Source organism: Simochromis diagramma, unplaced genomic scaffold (genome assembly GCF_900408965.1).
Source record: "Simochromis diagramma unplaced genomic scaffold, fSimDia1.1 OVJJ01000293.1, whole genome shotgun sequence".
NCBI classification, from domain to species: domain Eukaryota; kingdom Metazoa; phylum Chordata; class Actinopteri; order Cichliformes; family Cichlidae; genus Simochromis; species Simochromis diagramma.
In genome coordinates this window covers 13,582,465-13,599,462 of record NW_024386801.1, presented here as the reverse complement: position 1 = coordinate 13,599,462, position 16,998 = coordinate 13,582,465, and the positions used below count along the sequence as shown (strand labels likewise).

At 43.1% G+C, this 16,998-nt stretch overlaps 1 protein-coding gene across 1 annotated transcript in view; it reads left to right on the top strand.

The window, feature by feature from the left end:
* Nucleotides 1–670: 670 nt before the first annotated feature.
* The window catches only part of tspan18b (tetraspanin 18b), a 35,659-nt gene continuing 19,331 nt past the window's right edge, over nucleotides 671–16,998 (top strand). Inside the window, exon 1 of the mRNA XM_040026004.1 lies at nucleotides 671–957. The gene's annotated coding sequence lies outside the window, so the exon portion shown is untranslated. The remainder of the gene's footprint in view (nucleotides 958–16,998) is intronic.

The following is a 16,998-nucleotide window of genomic DNA, read 5'->3' as shown; positions in this document are numbered from 1 at the left end:
ACAGAGAAGATTCCTTGCATTTCCCCCTCCTATTTAAAGACTTAAACAATTAATTACCCATTAAAAATTATGATTTTCTTTAGATTGACTAGGCCTAATCAGTTATTGAACTCAGCAGCTCCAATTCTGAGTTCAATAAAGGTTGAATACAAATGAACAAAACCTAAGAATTTCGCTCAAATTTAAGTTTCTGTTCAATAATTAATTTAAAACTGTTTCTACCTGGTTCCCCACAGTTAGGAAACCAGGTAGAAACAACTTAGTGGAGACAAAACCTAAGCAGGGGGTCGGGGTCTGGGGCCGTTATTACAGTTGATTACACTTGTGTTTGGTGGTATTTGAATGAATGTGTGACTAATGAACTTTTCAAGAACTGATTGATCGGTACTAGCTTAATTATTATTAAATATTTATTATTATTATTATTATTAAAATACTGGGGGGGGGGGGCATATTTGGCGATATGTATTACACCACCCATCTGTTCTTACACCTAATTTTGACAGATTGATGCTTTCCATTAAGCTGGTAAACGCACGTTTCTGCTGCGTTTTGCCACACACGCACAAACAACACAGTGAGCGTAAACTCGAGGCGTGTATGTGGTCCGGAGTCTCCGCCCTCCGGAGCAGAGCAGGCAGCTGTATGAGCCGCTCAGCTTTCAGTGAGTTCAGAAAACTGTTTGCATACCAATCTTCCCCCAAACACTGCGTGCGGGTCTAAATTGGGATCGCCGATCTCGTAGTGGTGGATCTTTTTTCACAGTTGGACGCCGTTGGGCACGTTTCACTCCAGTGGACATCCCAGCTGATTCCGCCTTCCCTTTTTTTCTTTTCTTTTCTTTTTGGTTTTGTTTCACCTGAATACGTAGGTTGCAATCAGTAGTAGCAGCTCTCAGAAATAGGCTGTGAGTAGCAGCGAAAACAGCGTGTCACAGCCAGAGGTTTCGGCACTGAGGTAAGAAACTGCTCTTCAGAAGTGTCTCCAACTCAAATGTTACGCACCGAGGCAAAAGATTTAAAAGAGAATTTCGTGACTGCCTCGTTGAACTGAGTCATTATTTTCAACAGCGTGTCTAATTGTCTAATGGGTGGTGGTGTGAGGGGTGTTGTTGTGTGCGCACTGTTTGATTTCTGCAGAAGCTACTTTGTTGCGGAGAGTTTAATTTTCACATCAAACAAGGAGCAGAAATGAAATGCCTCGCAAGAAGTGACACGAGCAGGAGCGCGCTTGTTAATTGTTTAAGTCGTTTATTGGGTTGTTAAAACCTCTTTATCCACGGGTCAGATCTCTCTTTCGTCTTTTAGAGATGCAAAAATAAAAAAAATGCATCGATGCATATCTACATTCTTTGAAAGTAGTTTAATCTTTTCATTTAATTGTGGGTTATAGTGTGAGAAACCTGACAGCAGGGGCAGTCCAGAGCGACGTCTGTCAGTCTCCAAGCTGGCTTTCTTCCCACGGGGGTCCAGCTAAAAAACGGGCAGGCTGTCTGCAGAGACGTATGGAGCCACCAAATGGATGTCTCTCATGGCGCTACCTTCGTTGTAGGGCAGGAGTTCACTGTCAGTTCGCGTTAATCAGAGGGATGCATCATCCAAAACCACCACCTCCATGTTTCTGTCTGTCAGAGCTCCTCTGGACCAGACATGAAATACTCAGAGACTGAAAGGGCAAATCCGGCACTCTTAGGAAAGTCCCGTACTTGTGGCTTTTCCTAGTAAACTTGGGCTGTTTTTGTTTTTAAACTGATAAGTTGGATAGAGTGAAAAGTTGACGTTCTAACTCACTCAGTAAGCGAGTGAGAAACTCAAAACATCTGTCACTGAGTGTAACAGCTGGGAATCGGGTTATAATCAGATTTTGCCCAAGGAGATTGGCTCCAAGGGACCCATTAACACGCTCACCGGTGTGTCCAGGTGAGCGTGGTCTGCTGGGCTCTCTCGCCTCAAGTTAAAGTCACTGCCGGGCCCACGTCTCCCCGAGGCTGGTACAGTGTGTCAGGAGAAAGCGGAATCATATCACGCCCCAGCAGCTTGGACAGACTGACAAATCAGCTTCTGTCTTGATAAATGAGCTGAGCTCCACTATACTGCTGCCTCATGTGAAGATTTCTCTCTCTCCGTCTCTTTCTGCTGCCTGCTCTTTGTTCCACCTTATTTATTTTCTTTATTATCATTTTCTCCCCCTTACAAATCAGATGAATGTGAGCTGGTGGCTGGAGAAGAAGCACAGAAACTGGGAACAGAGGCGTGTTTGTTCACCATGTTGCGGATGAACATTTGTCTTGTCAAAATAAAAAAAAGACAGAAAGAAGGAGGAGGAGGAAGGGGGTAAAAGAAACAGTAGTATTGATGCTTTTGGAGCAGCAGCCAACACGGATGACTAAACTCCGCCTGAAGCCTTTCTCTCCTCAGCTTGCTTCACATGAGTGTTGGAAAATAGAAATTGTTTTTTTGCTCAGCGATGTTTCCAATACAAGTACAAATGTCAGCAATGGGCTTTGTAAACCTACAGTGTAATTTATACGGGGAATAAAGGTTAGCAGCAACAATGCAGACTCCGGAGGACAGCAATTAAATGGGAACATGTTTGAGTAGACTCAAGTCTCCGGCGTGCCCGGCTGATATTTATTCCACCTACAGACAGAGAACACCTGGTGTGAGACTTGCCACCGGTGATCAGTGCGCTCGTTTTAATAGTGCCTCTGATAATGTGTTGCTCTTAATCACACGTTTATGCGCCGGCGCTGAAGTGAACAGCAAAAACACATTAATAGGAGAGAGAAGGCGAGATGGAAAGAGGGAGAGGAAGTGTGGTGAGTTCACTGCTCCTGTGTCATTCAGTCCTTGGCAGAGATGGGGAAGTGTGAATTGTAGTGTATGGCAGCTCCCGCTGTGAAGACGGGGTGACTGACTTGATGCCGCCTGGCCTGGCAGTGCATCGCTCATTAAAGGCCTGAAATTAATCAGTCTGCGGTTCCACATGGTTGGGTGCCTGATTTCTCTCCGTCCCCTCCTGTTTCACTCTTTCTCTCTTTCTTTAATATCAGCTGATGTGCATGCAAATGACGGGGTGGGGAGGCTGATCACCGACCCTGAGTTTACATTCCTGATTCACTATGCCTCACCATAACCTCCTTCCATCTTCTCTTTCTCTCCGTCTGTTGCATCTAATCTATTTTTCCTTCTTCATCTCGTTCCCATCCTTTCTCATCGTACCTTTCTTCGTTCTGCCCTTATACAGTTTGCAGTACACGTCTGTATATTGATGAGTTCAGAGCAGCGGAGGCACAGGGAAAATGAGGCTGGGTCATCACTCTACACTCGCTTTCCCCTGTATCAGCCTCACTACAGCAGCAGTGGTCCGTAGAGATCCCGGAACTAAATGGAGTATCTATTGGCTCAATGAGAAAATTGCTTTTTTCGATTGCTAGAGGACCCTTCATTTAATGTGTGTGATGCAGAGGCCCCGGCCTGTAATGGGTTCGGCATCTTTGTTGTCGAGAGACAGGAGAAAATGAAATTTGCTTTTCAGCTGGCAGAAATAATTTACTTTCTGAAAGGTGTATTTTTCATCAGCTGTTTAAAAGCAGCGAAGGTGCCTGTTGGTGTACGGGCCACGTCTGCGCTGAATGTCCAAACCGGCGTGTTTTGATGTTCTCTGCTGAGGGCAGTTTTTCCGCTAGAAGTTTGATCACAACACAGCTCTGCTAAAATATAAAGCCGAGGTGGAAAACTTTGCTCCTCCGTGAAAGCAAAACGCAGCAAAGCTCGGTAGAAAAATGAGCGTACGAGGTCAGTGAAGCCCACTACTTCCTCTCGCTGAGGACGCCTGAAACTGTGGCAGGCCAAAACAAGCATGTTGAGATCACAAGTGTCTGATGAGACATTGTGGAGAGTGAAGAAGCAAGCACAAACAACAGCTCTTATCTTGTCCGGCGATGATGCGCGATAAATGGTACTTTCATCCACACTCCAATATGAATTTACACAATAACCTCCTCAGATGAGGCTGCACTTAATTAGAATAGGAAAAATGTTATTCTCTTTAAATGTGCCAGGCACGGCAACATTTAACCTTGTTCGTACCAGATTATTTACATTCTTGATTGACCTATACTTAGCTTTTATAAGGAAGTGAACAGCTAATATGCACCATCTTTAAAAACCCAAATCTTTATTGCAGTATTGACCAGCGGTATTGCACATTCTTGGGTTTTCTAGGGTTTAGCTACCCTCCCCATCATCTTCAACCTTCATCCGTTCACGCTTCCATTTTCTGTTTTGTTCTTGGGTATTAGTCGCTGGGGAAGCAGTCTAAGGCATATCCCTTTTAAATCATTTTTCAGTGTGCAAGATTCTCCAGTAGGATTGACTCAGTCCCTAAACCTCTGGAGTAGATGCTGTGCTGCTGTCGTTGCTTGGAGAGAAGCTCGTTGCAAATCAGAAAACTTTGTCTGGTGAAGTGTGTCATAATTGGGTGTTTTAACCTGAACCGTGATCCTGACCAAACAACTGGAGGAAAAATGGAAAAGGAAAGTGTAAAAATAATCATCTAGGCATTCAAACTCTTTGATTAACAACATCCATCTGGATCGAGGAAAGAGTTTGCATCGGATATCAACAAATTTTGGTCAGGAGTGAGAAAGTGTTGTGTCAAAGCTGTAGCAGCAAGTAGACACAGTCAATTGTTTATACTGTAAATGTTGCCATAGCGAAAAAGAGACATGGAAATTGTTAAGCATTAGTATGGTTAAGCAAGCATTTTAAACGCTTGCATATCCTTCTAAGGGGACTTTATAATTTTATATTTGATGATTGTATGTGTTTATATGCTAATTCGGGATACCTCACGAGTGCAGTTGCTTGTTAGAACAAAGGTGTGTTGGAAACACAACACACCTAAAAGGTTTTGCTACATCATAGTGCATATAAACTGTTTATTTGAGATGCATATAATTATAAATATTATAAAGTACCAATCAAAGTGAATATAAATTCAGTCTTAGCTTGCTGTCGAGTCATGTTTCTGCATGAACACACAATCGCGCACTCCTGTGTCCCCGGTGTGTCTCCATGTGCACCAGGAAGCAGAGAGTGACCTAAACATGGGGCAGTTGGCAGCTCCACACTTCGCTGAGAGCAGGAAGTTGAAGGGGCCTCTTCCGTTTTTATCAGGAGGAAGCAGGACGTCTGTTTGTGCTCAGCCCAAGAATTCTTTGTGCTTATCTAGCGTTCACCCTATTTCCCTCAATAATGGCTGTGCAGAGCAGGTAATGAGGTAAAAGGTATGTATGTGGCAAGCTGGCCTCAGCAGATAGCAGGTTCTCCAATAGGCTTATGGCTCTTAGTTGAGGGCACTCTCCGCCACGTTTCAGATTGTTCAAATATCTCAAAGTCTCCCCCCTGCTTCCCCTCACCAACCCCGCCCTCAAGCCATCTTTCCTTCTGCATAATGTTTTTCAGAATTAATAAACCATTTCACTCAGGTGGCCATTAAAGGCTACTGGTGAGGAACCGCGAGTTATTACACAGAGCGAGCATACTTGCTAAATCCCCTGTGCTTTAGCCGGGAGGTTTCTTCATCACCTTGTGGTCTTTTCATCCCCCCCCACCCCCAGATGTAGTTAAAGCTGAGAGAGGGGCTTAGGCAGACCAGGAGTCTAGGTATGTGACACGGTGAGATTATCTGCCTGGCTTCAGAGAGTGGAGCGACTTGGTTGTACTGAATGATGTTTAAGTTTAAGCGCGTTGCTGATGCAGAAAGCATTGTAGCAAAGGTATAGCAGAGTGCCTCACAAGTTTTCTTTGCTTTAGGTGTGTAAAAGGGAGGCATTTGTTTTGTGTTTGCGGCTGGGCTCGCTCACATTGGGTTCAGTGCCGGCTCACTGGGCTGATAATCAAATAGTACCAGAGAGGAAGAGTTCATTTTACGGATGCGATTGTTCTCCACGCTCTCTGCCTAACGCTGGCTCTTTCTCACTATAGACGACTTTTGGCCTCCCTTTTTAAACTGCTTCTTGTCTTCTCTTGCAGAAACGACTCACTCGCTGTTGTACATTGTGATAAAGCCCCTGTGCTCACATGATTCATTAGGCAACTCAAATGGGGGGGGGGGGATTATACACTGCTTACGAATCAATGAGGAAGGAAAGAAGTGTGTTACAGGAAGAATAACCCATTTTCTACAACAATGGGAAAAGACTCCATTGTAAGACTCCACCATGTTTCTCTGTTTGCACAATGTGCAAAGGCGTCACTCTGATTGTCCACTTCAGCTCCAGTGTTGTGTTTCAAGCATTCTTCACTGTGTGTTTGACTCTCAGCGGTGATGTGAGAATTGGAAATTGTGCAATTATAGAGCTGAAGTGAGTCATCAATGCCAGTCATCAGTCAGTTATTCACTAAGTTTTTCTGATCAACTGTTTGTGTTTTTTAGGGCTGTCGCTGTCTAAATGCCATGTTTTGGCCTTTTGAGCTTCAATGGTAATTGATAGCGAAAAATAATAAGTATCTGCTGGTGTACAGGAGTTAAGATCACATCTGCAATTTCAACATGAATGTAGATTTTTCACTCAAACACACAGAAGAAGAAGAATATATTTCATACTTTTTTTTTATTGTTCTCTGACTCGGTGCACCAGTGCTCACCACCCAGAGAGAAGGCAAGGAAAACATTGCTGTGCCAGGAGAGCAAGACTTGCTTGCAAAATGCAATCCTGGTCATCCATTTTTTGTGAGGCTTTTAAAGCCTTTAAATCGGATACAAAGTCACTACATCTGCATCCAAGCAACAAGGCAAACTGAAGAATGAGCATCACTGCAGTGAGTAGAAAGGATATCAGACGGAGCAGCTAAAGTTATTACTCATCTGTAGGTAGCAACAGAAAATTGAACAAAAAACAATACTTTCCCAGCCAATATATGTGTTTTATTGTTTTATTTTGAGTCAAATAAAACCTCTTACCAACCAGTGTACCAGCTGTTTTATTTCTAATTGCACATAAAATTGCAAACTTTAGAAAGTTCCTGCAGTCCCTTATGCATTTAATTGAGCATCCTTGAAGCACATTAGCAGTCTGTGGCTAGCATGAGCGCATTATCTGAGTAGATGTACTGATAAGGAGACACCAGCGGACATGAAAACCCATCGCACTTCGTTTAAGGCCACTGTTGTACTCTTCTCTGGCTGCTTTTTGAGGATGGTACTGGGAGCTGCACTCAGTTCAGATCTGTTTTCACAGCCTCTCCCTGTGACTCACTGGGCCTAATGGTTCTCTGCTCCTGACTTAGGCATTTTTTTCTGATGAAATGGGACTCTCTCCCAGCTTCTGGTCTTTTTTTTTTCTCCTCCTTTTTTCTGTTGCTTCAACCACAACTGCGTCCCAAATCTCCTCTTTCTGTAGGTTCTTTTCCTCGAGTGCTCGCACTCTGTGCATCCAGGTTTTTAGATAAAAAGGCCATAGCATTACAAGAGTACCCCTATTAGTCATCGCAGGCTTTTAAAATGTGCCCTATTTTATTCCATATTCAGCACGGTGCTTTTTATTTCCTCTGCCTACAGGGGATCTGAGCGCCTGTAAATATCCCTGTTTATTTTTAATCACTGACGACGGGCTACACAGTATAATGTGATATGATAATTGTTGCTTGCAAATACAAACACACTTGCTCTTGTCAGAAATTGATTTGGCAATTTAGAGCGTACAAATTATCGTAGGGATGGACAGCAGGTTGTTAATGATGACCCAGATAATTAGGTCATTATCACTGTAAACAAATTAAAGGCATGTTGGTGCTGGATGATACCTCATTAACTCACTTTTTCAAACATTTACATTCTGATTGGAAGTCGGGGAAACAAAGCGGCGAGGGTGGAGTTGCATCAGGTTTAATGATACAGAGCGGACGCTTGGTTGGTGTGTGACGTTGTTTTGTTTGCTGTCTGTTGCTTTTCCAAAGTGGCTGAATTATAGAGTGCTTCTTGGAGATTTATATTCAGCGTGATATGGGTTTGCATCCCGGTCTGTTAATAACACTTTGCTGTTCCAGTCAGTGATACCCATACAAACCTCAAATACAAAACCACAAGTGCACATGAAGCTCTCCCACACACAAACACACACACACCCCTGCAGCCTGGGTGCTGCTGCTACAACTCTAGTGGAAAATGGGGTTGCTTCATATTTACTGCATATGTCTTTCATATCTGCTTGAATGTAGGTGAAATGTTTTGAATTGCACAGGGGGGAAAAATACCTTAGCTAAGCAGAGATTTCTTTATTTTAACCTGGAAGAAAACGTTGTAAACTTCAAGAGACGTAAGTAGGCTAATGTGATTCTTTCACTGCAAACTGATTATGTGCGTTCATATTCACGTTTCAGTCCCTTTTCCTGTCAGCTGGCTGGCTTTGCTGTCTTTATAGCCCACACACCTCGTCCACAGTGCTGCTCCCCCCTGTAGCTCCTGTGGAATAACAGCAATGTTACAGGCCCTCCCACAGGGTCAGACTTGCCACAGGTCTATTAGACATACGGGCTCCCTGTTAGCTTCCAGGGCATCAAGGCCACAGATCGGTTTTTTCTAATTTAAAGAAAAAAAAGAAGAAGCTCGCAGCAGGTTAGAAGCTGTACCTGGGGAAACTTGTTGGGCGGGGGGGGGCAAATAACGGTCTCTCTCCCACCATGATCACAAGCCTCTGAGAGAGACGACTGCATTTACCTCGAGCTTGTTAACAGGAAAGTGAAAATCTTTAAAAGTCGTGGCAGTTTATGTGGCGGGCGTCTGCCTCCGCTGTTTTCTGTTTACATTTTGTAGGCTTGCTTGTGATTCGCTTTACTCGTGCAATAACGTTTTGTCGCCTGAGGTTATGGGGCGTCTTACGAGCGTGACACAGGTGTGCTCATTGCCGGATTTAGCTTCCCTTCAGCGTCGTCCTTGTTTATTGCACACAGTCGCACTGTTGGACTACATGTGGTTGAAAACTGAAGCTGAACTGTTGCTCGCAGTGTATCCCTCAAAGCCAACTGAGGTTGTCCAAGTTAACCAGCATCCTCCAGCAATCCAGAGTAGGCCTGTGTGAAGATCGTAGTGGTGGTTCTTGGACAGCCTCCCTGCGTGCTGAACGTCTGCCCCCTTCATGTCTGACTGAATAATTGCCTTTTAACAGCAGATCAGATGTACACGGTGTAGACTGTTATTTTTACTCCTCAAAGGCGAAAACAATTAGACAGCAAAGACGGTACGCACTGCTGCCTCATGACTTTTTCATGGCGCTTTATGAAATTTTTAACCTGCTGCCTCTTTAAAAGTGCGGTGTGCTCGAGACAGCATTCATGGGTCAGTGCACTAAAACCCGGCCTCTGTCCTTTGGGCAAACAGTACGTCAACCCCAGCTGATGTGTTGCAGCTACAAGCAAACCACGCCATTAGTATGAAGGAAATGTGCTGCATTTAATATTCTCTGTGGCTTTGCAACTTCCAAGAGGAATTCTTAAGAAGTCATGCGTTTTCTAAGAAGAAAATAGATCTTTTTTCTTTTGTAGTTCTTCATGGTAAAATAGTTTTTATTCACTAATAGTTATTAGGGTAAACACAGGCAAACCATGAAGCATAATTCCCTTTTCCTTAATCCGTAACTCTCTGTTGCTTCTTTGCTTTGAAGCTTGAGAAGAGAGTCTGTGGAATTGAAAAAGCTGGCCACTGTTTAATTATTTAAAGTAATATTAAAGCATTTGATATTTTTATGAAAATGTGTTTGATTCCAACATTTCTGACACCAGCATCCAGGAATCACCTTCACATGTGTTTGTCAAAGATAGCACAGGCAGGACAGGTGTCTCCAGTATGTGAAATCAAACTGGCTGCAGTGCTCATCGATTTAAATGTTCAAAAAGCGAGAAAACCCCCCCCAGATCAGACACACTTGGAGATTTTTTTTATTTTTTTTTTCCCCCTCAGTGGAACATCAGGTGAGCTTGGCTGGCTTCCCGCTCGTTTTGTCACTCGTCTCACGTCAGGATGACAGGCTGCTCGCACAGTGGTCCAATGTACTCTTGACCACCTGGTTGTGACGCTCACAAGTGTGAAGTGTTTGAGGACAAAACAGACAGCTCAGGCAATTTTCCAAGAGTTTGCACCCCGGAGGATCGCTTGCCAGATCGTCTTTCCCGATAACGCTTGGCAGGAGGCAGATCCCATATGAAATATCTCGGCACCGACGAGGAAGCCAAAGTAATTTTGTGGGTGTCTGTGAAAACCCCTGGACGTGTAAAGGTTCTTTTTGGCTTAAAAAAAAAAATGGTGGTTCTGCTGCTGGCTCCAGACTGCTGCTTTAATTGGACAGATGACAGAACAGGATTTAACAAAGATGAAACGGCTTTTAGATGAATTCCTTTTAATGCTTAAAATTTGGTCTCACAAAAGAAACAATGAGGCAGAGGAAAGCCAATATAGCGGGCAGTTATCAAAACCACTTTTGCTTATCTTTGCAGGCACTTTGGAAATGGACAAGCCCCCCTTTTTTTAAAATAAGGAACAGATGTCTACCCTTTCCTCACTCAAAACATCTCAGGGTGAGCTATTTGCCACATCGGGTGCGGCCGTGGAGTCTATACACTGTGAGCTTTCAAAACACCCCCCTTCAAATATTTGGCCAGCTCCGTGTGTCTATATATTTATCCTGTTGCTTTTGGCTTGAGCCAAATGTGTGTTGTGCTTCCAAGAAGCTCAAGACTTTGCAGACAGCAACTTTAAAAAAAAAAAAAAAAAAAAAAAAAAAGAAAGAAAAGAAAGCGTTCCATATCTCCTCCTGCATCACCACAGCTCATTATACGGGATATCATCTGTAATCTCCCTCTGCTTTGTTCATCTCTTCACCATTTGGTGGCTCACATAAACACAAGTCCCACGCCGTGAAAAGTAATGAGTTGCATCTTATATTTGTTCTCTAGGCTTAAATGTTGTTTGCAGCTGTTTATAGATATATTTTTGTTGTTGTTAAGACTATATAACAGACCCCTTGGATACCTTTGATCTGCAGTACTCCTCTGCTTCAGCTTGCAGGATTGCTGAATGTGCATCACAGTCTTTTAAAATCAGTCAGACGTTTAAATAAACACACAATCTGTAATGTGTTTCGCCATAAATATCCCAGCGGTGGTCACTCCTGTGGTCCTGTTTCAGGACTGTGGGAGCACTAAGTGGACTATTTATTTATAACTGTTAGCCTGTGCTACCCCACAAAAGCTGCAGTGCACGCTTGAGCGCATTACTCACAATTTCGTCACCACCCCAATTAATACTCAAGACAGCATCAGCAGCATCTGCATCAGTCCCTCTGCTTGAGTTTAGTTGAGTTGAGAGAATTAAAAGTATATCAGCAGCGGTGTGATTGCTATTCTGAACTTGTTATCGGCGTGTGCAACCATGAGCAGGTTCGCAGAGAAGAGTCTGCATTACAATTAGGTCTGTTTTCATAGTTTAGTGTTTTGGTTGTTTGTTTGTTTTTTAAGTTTTAAATCGAAACCAATAATTTCAGATGGGTTTGACCTCACCGTGTTGCCCGTGCTTCTACGACCGCAGTCCTCCCCGTACGATTGTCTCAGATCCATCATGTTCTGTGGTGTAAATCTATTGACTTGTGTTTCTTCTGGGACTTAATCTTGGAGCCTCTCCAAGCAGCTCAGTTTCCATCCTCTCCCTATCTTTCCTCCCTCTCCCATAAATCAATGTGATGTAATTGCATAAACTCCCTTTCCCACATCTCAGGCCTGGAGGCAGATCATTCTCAGGGAGAAAGTGTTTCAGTGTGGCCTGTTAACCTTAACCCTCAGATTCCCACATTTGTGATGTCCGTGTCTTGTGAAAGTTTCATGTTGATCTTTAATAAAAAAATGAAAAAAAAAGAAAAGAAAAAAGCAGTGTTTGCAGAGTTTATTTCATTGGTGATATTTGGTGTTTCGTTTTTCCAAGCAGCAGGACTGTGGAAGTGAACTTTCTCACAAATGGCACTGGCTGTTTACATCTGGCTAATTTACTCTAAGCTCAGCAGATTAAATCTCATTTCTCTGAGTGCTTTTTGTGTTGAGCCAAGCATGATTTCTCCTGACGTCTCCTCACCGTCAGGAGTCTCACTAGGCTCCCTCGGCCTATTGAAGGAATGTTTCTCAAAGCACTTCTGCATTTTCACGAGATTGGACCATGGCAATAGTCCAGCTTCCATTCCCCCTCTTTTTCCACATTTCATTGCCTTCCTGGCTTCCTCTTTCATTCAGATATCTCTCAGCTTTGTCCGAGGAGAATCGAGCGTAGAGTGAACCGGTGTGGAAAGGTTTTGCAGTGAGCAGGAGTCTTACTCACACACTTTGTACTTATACTTTATCCAGGTTTCATCATTCGTTCCCTGCTCCAGTAATCCTCCCGCCATGAATCGCACCCTGCTCTCATGGTGATAAAATGATTTTTTTTTTCTGGCTCACGCTGAAACACACTTCCACGGTATTTGGCTATTAGCGCAGGCATATTTGACAGTGTGAGAGACAAAACGCATGTGTCGCTCTCAGTTGTGAGTTTGTCACAGCTTGTTACCTGCTGCTTGTTACCGCAGCTGCCACATACAGGCCGACATGGATGAGGAATTCTGAGGGATACAGGGTTCTTTGGCATATGTGCAGCTTTATGAGGAGTTCCCAGTGTGGAGCCTGTGTGCCGAGGAAATGATCCAGATGCAAAGCTTCTGGCTCTCATAACCCAGTGGGACACCTGCCTTGCTGCTCCCGTGCAGCCCTCTGCAAAGTCCACAAAAACGAAGGCTACCATCTTTCCTTGGAAGGAGGAGGAGTCATAACGTGCTGCTGCATATCAGGCATGTGGAGTATTTGTGTTGCTTGTATTGCATGTCTCTGGTTTAGGAGTTTCAATTTAAAGTCGTTGTTGAATTCACCTAAATGAAAACTCTTAACAGATTAAATGTTGAACTGGTTTTGCCGGGTGTGATTATTTTAAAAGCCATGTTTAATTTTCCCAACATGCGTCTGATAGATGGAAAAAGCTGCTGGACAACCCGAATAAATGCCTCAGTGTTTGTCAGCCGCAGAAAACTGCCAAACCACGCTGTGATTAACTGGCTTATGCTGAAATGGCTAATGTTTTTCTTTATTTCTCAATAAATTGGGCTCAAAAGGTTTTGACATTCACATAATTTACTGCAAGATGAAACCAACATGTCACAGTCTTAATTGCAGGCAAATGTAAAAAATATTATAAACTTCAAGCATATTTCTTTTTTTTAAATAAATATAGTAAACATGGTGTTTTTGCTGTGTTTAAAAACCTAAAGGAGAGCCAAAAATGTATGTATATTTATGTTATCTGGATTATTTTTGTTCACATTAAGCATCTCTTTGAGGTATGAAATCAAAATGACATCAGATCCTGGATATATATCAGGATGTCCTGCAGTCTTCCTCTGTGTGTGTTTGTACTTTTTCTTTAGTAATGCGACCCACATGTTTGCACGCTAATAAGCCCAACATGTGTTGTTATAGCCCAGCCTTTACAGCATTGTTCCCCTTGTTTGAACACAACAACAACTTGCAAACAGCGGTTTTAGAACTTAAAATACGCCAACAAAATAGTTTATGTCAGTCGGTGCATCATCATCATCTTATTTCTGAAGTAGGAAGCTTCACTGGGGTGTGTTCACCAAGGTATGTAGTGAAAACCATTAAGAATTGGAACCAGATCTGATGCTGTAAGTACCAGGCAGTGATCCAGACATTGCTCCTTTTTGGGATTTATACGTTAGTTGTGCCAAAAGTTTTTGTTTTCATTCATGCGGCAGTGTGATGTACAAACTGTTACAAAGTGGCCATGGAGCAAATTCAGATTAACAAAAGCAAAACATCACTGGCCTGGCACAGCCTGTCAAGCGTATGGACTTTTCAGAAGAGGAAGGAGTCCAAGTCACTCCTCCTCCTCCTCCTCCTCCTGGTTTTAATCATGAAAATAAGTTTCATCTGGTCCCATTGCGCACATATTCTTGCTTCCACTTCTTGTGTATCTTTTGCATTATGATGTTTACCGCTCATGACCCACTAAATAGAGTCATGAGCTTCAGCTGACAGAAAGGTCAAGGTGAGAAAGATCATATCCCATGACAGCTAATCTCACAGGTACAGGATGTTTCTCTCTGCCATTTCTACATCTCTTCTCAGAGATGTAGGGAATCAGATCTTCACAGCTATACAAAAAAACACTATTACCTCACGGTATTGCAGAAACATTTAAGTGAAGCCTAGAAATGGTTACCAGATGTTTTTTTGTTTTTTTTTAAGCAGCTTGTTGGGTGTATAGGACAACAGTGGGCCAATATTTCTACAGCGTGCTTCGGGGGGAGTCAGGATATCATACGCTGTTGTACAAAATGTAGCTGATTCATAATATATTTCAGTCTCTTAGGTGCAGCAGATATCTGTATTTGTTCTATACATGCATAATACATCATTTTGTAAAACGGTCTTCTGTTTGCAGCATCGAGCCTGATCTGTATGTGCAGGCTGACTGACAAGCTGTCATTGCTATAGCTGTAAGTGACCAACAAAAAATAGGCTGTCAGTTATTCAGGAGACGCTGCCAAAAGTTCCGTATTTTAAATTGTTAGTAAATGGTGTTTATTTTATGTTTCCAGAAGCTTTGGATTTTGTTACAAAGATTCAAAATATCAATGTGCAGACACTGCATTGAGCTTTAGGACCTTTAACTAGGATTGATAAATAAAACAACAATTAGTGATGGGAACCAGCTGAGAATGGTTTCCAAATGGTCTAATCTATCAGAATCGTTTGCCTCCCAGCTAATCAATTCCTTTCATCAGTACTGGCATGCTGTTGTAAGACTTATATGCAGCAAAACAATGATATGAAACTTTTACAAACCTCAAACAATCACTTTTTGTATGCTGTATATAGACTTGGAGATCACACAGATCAAAAAGGGGCTGTAATCAAGAACTAAAAAGTAAACAGAATCAATAATGGGATTGGTATCAGTTGTATCAGTATACATCCCATGTTACAGCTCTACTAATGAAAAAAATGTCTACAATAGTCTGATCTAATAGTTTGAACTGAGCGCAGATCTGGCGTTGTTTCTTTTTGTGTACACGAAACACTTCATGAAAACTGTGCTAACTTCCTCTCTGTGCATGCAGCTTGGATTTTCTTCCAAATTCCTCTTAGATTTGAAGCTCCCTGAGCTCACTTCTGCACAGTTCTCAAGACTTACTGACTGAGGGATTTCTGTGGGTTGGAAAATGATTATCCTGTGGCTGTTCGACAGCTCGCACCTCTGGCGGTGAACAAACTGGATTTAGCAGCCTCAGCCCCCTCCCCCTTTGTGTATCTAGTAATGAACTCTTACCTTGGCTTGGAAGGGTGCACTGCTGCTATCCTTTCTGTGTTTTTGTAACCCTCACTAAAAAAACCTTCCTCTTAATTGTGTCCCATGGGTCCCGAGCTCTCAGTATTCACAGCCTTTCCTGTCCCTCTTACTGATCCTCCTCCTCTCCCAACCTTAGCCCCATCATCCCAATTCGACAGGTTTCCTCTTTAATCGCTTGACTTCAAAGCGGTATTTTGATGCCCCCTCCCCAGACCCCTGGCTCCTCGGAGATAAGGAGAGGGCTAGACTTGGGGGCCTGGGAAGTAGGGTGAAAGTGTGGTGGTGCACAAGGCAGCTGGTTAAGTTAGACAGGCATGGGTTAAAGAAAATAAGTAGTTCAACTGCTTTTTTTTCATCACTTTGTCACAAGAGAGAAATTGCTGTTGTGTTTTTAGAGAAGCAAGTCGCACACCTGAAAGGCTCTGTGTAAGACACGTCTCGCTGTTCTTTGCAGAGGTGAGAGGTACAAGCTCCTGCCGGAAAAAACCTGGCGAATAGAGACGAGCCCTGGCTAATGTTTGCCACAGAGGTTGGACACAGTGTCATCTTTCATCCACATCAAAATAGCGCCCTCCAAACACACTTCCAAGAGCTGCATTCTCATCAGGTTCCCATTTAGCTCAAAGCGATTAACACTGAGAAAACACAAGGCTTGCTTAATGAGTTCAGTCTGCATCTTTTAGCTGGAAAAATAGTGCACCCCAAATGCATGAATACGCTCTTGCCCTGCGTGTAACCTCCCCGGAGCACCTACTGTAGCGTGAGGAACAAAGAAGAATTGGGTTTGCTGTGGCCAGAGAGGAAAGGGTGAGTGATTAGCTGTTGGATGCCCTCTGATCAGTGCAGGGATTGTTTCTCCATCGTGCTGGTTTATCTTTGTCTCTGGTAGTTGACTCGCACTGTTAGATCAATAAATCCAGATGGAGTAAGGCGATAATTCTGCCTCAGCATTGCCCTCATTAAAGAGGACGCTCAGGAGATATATAGCTGCCGGCAAGTGGCCTCCTTCTCATTTCTGTAATATTAGAGCTTGATGTATATGGCAAAAGATCACCAGGGAGGAATGACATCCAGAGCTGTAGATTTTTCCTTTGATTAAGTGTCTTTATGAAAGTTGGATTTAAGCCGTAAACCGCCCCTTAGGTTATTATCTCCAAATTTGGAGTTCCTTGTAAAGCTCAGGGGTTTGCTTTTTGTCATCACTAGTGAGAAGTTGAGGTTAAACCCAATTATAATGCGTAGATGGAAATACTGTCTATTCCTGTACTGTTGTCCTTTCCACTTCCTTTTCTCAGAGGAAGTGCCACAGCTCAAACTGGGTGCTGTGCTCTGACTTCTGACATGTCACAAAAGGTTTCCTGCCTAACATGCAAATCAGCCTGTGCTTAAAAAAATGTTATTAAATCCACGTGTCTTGGATGAGCACAGAAAGTCATGCGTGTAATGTTAGATTATTAAAAATCATTGTGGTCAATTGTGTTCAGTGACTCAGCTGTGGTGAAGCCTCGTAGGCAGCTAGCAGCTACAGCTGTCAGTGCCAGTCAAAGCTGTCAG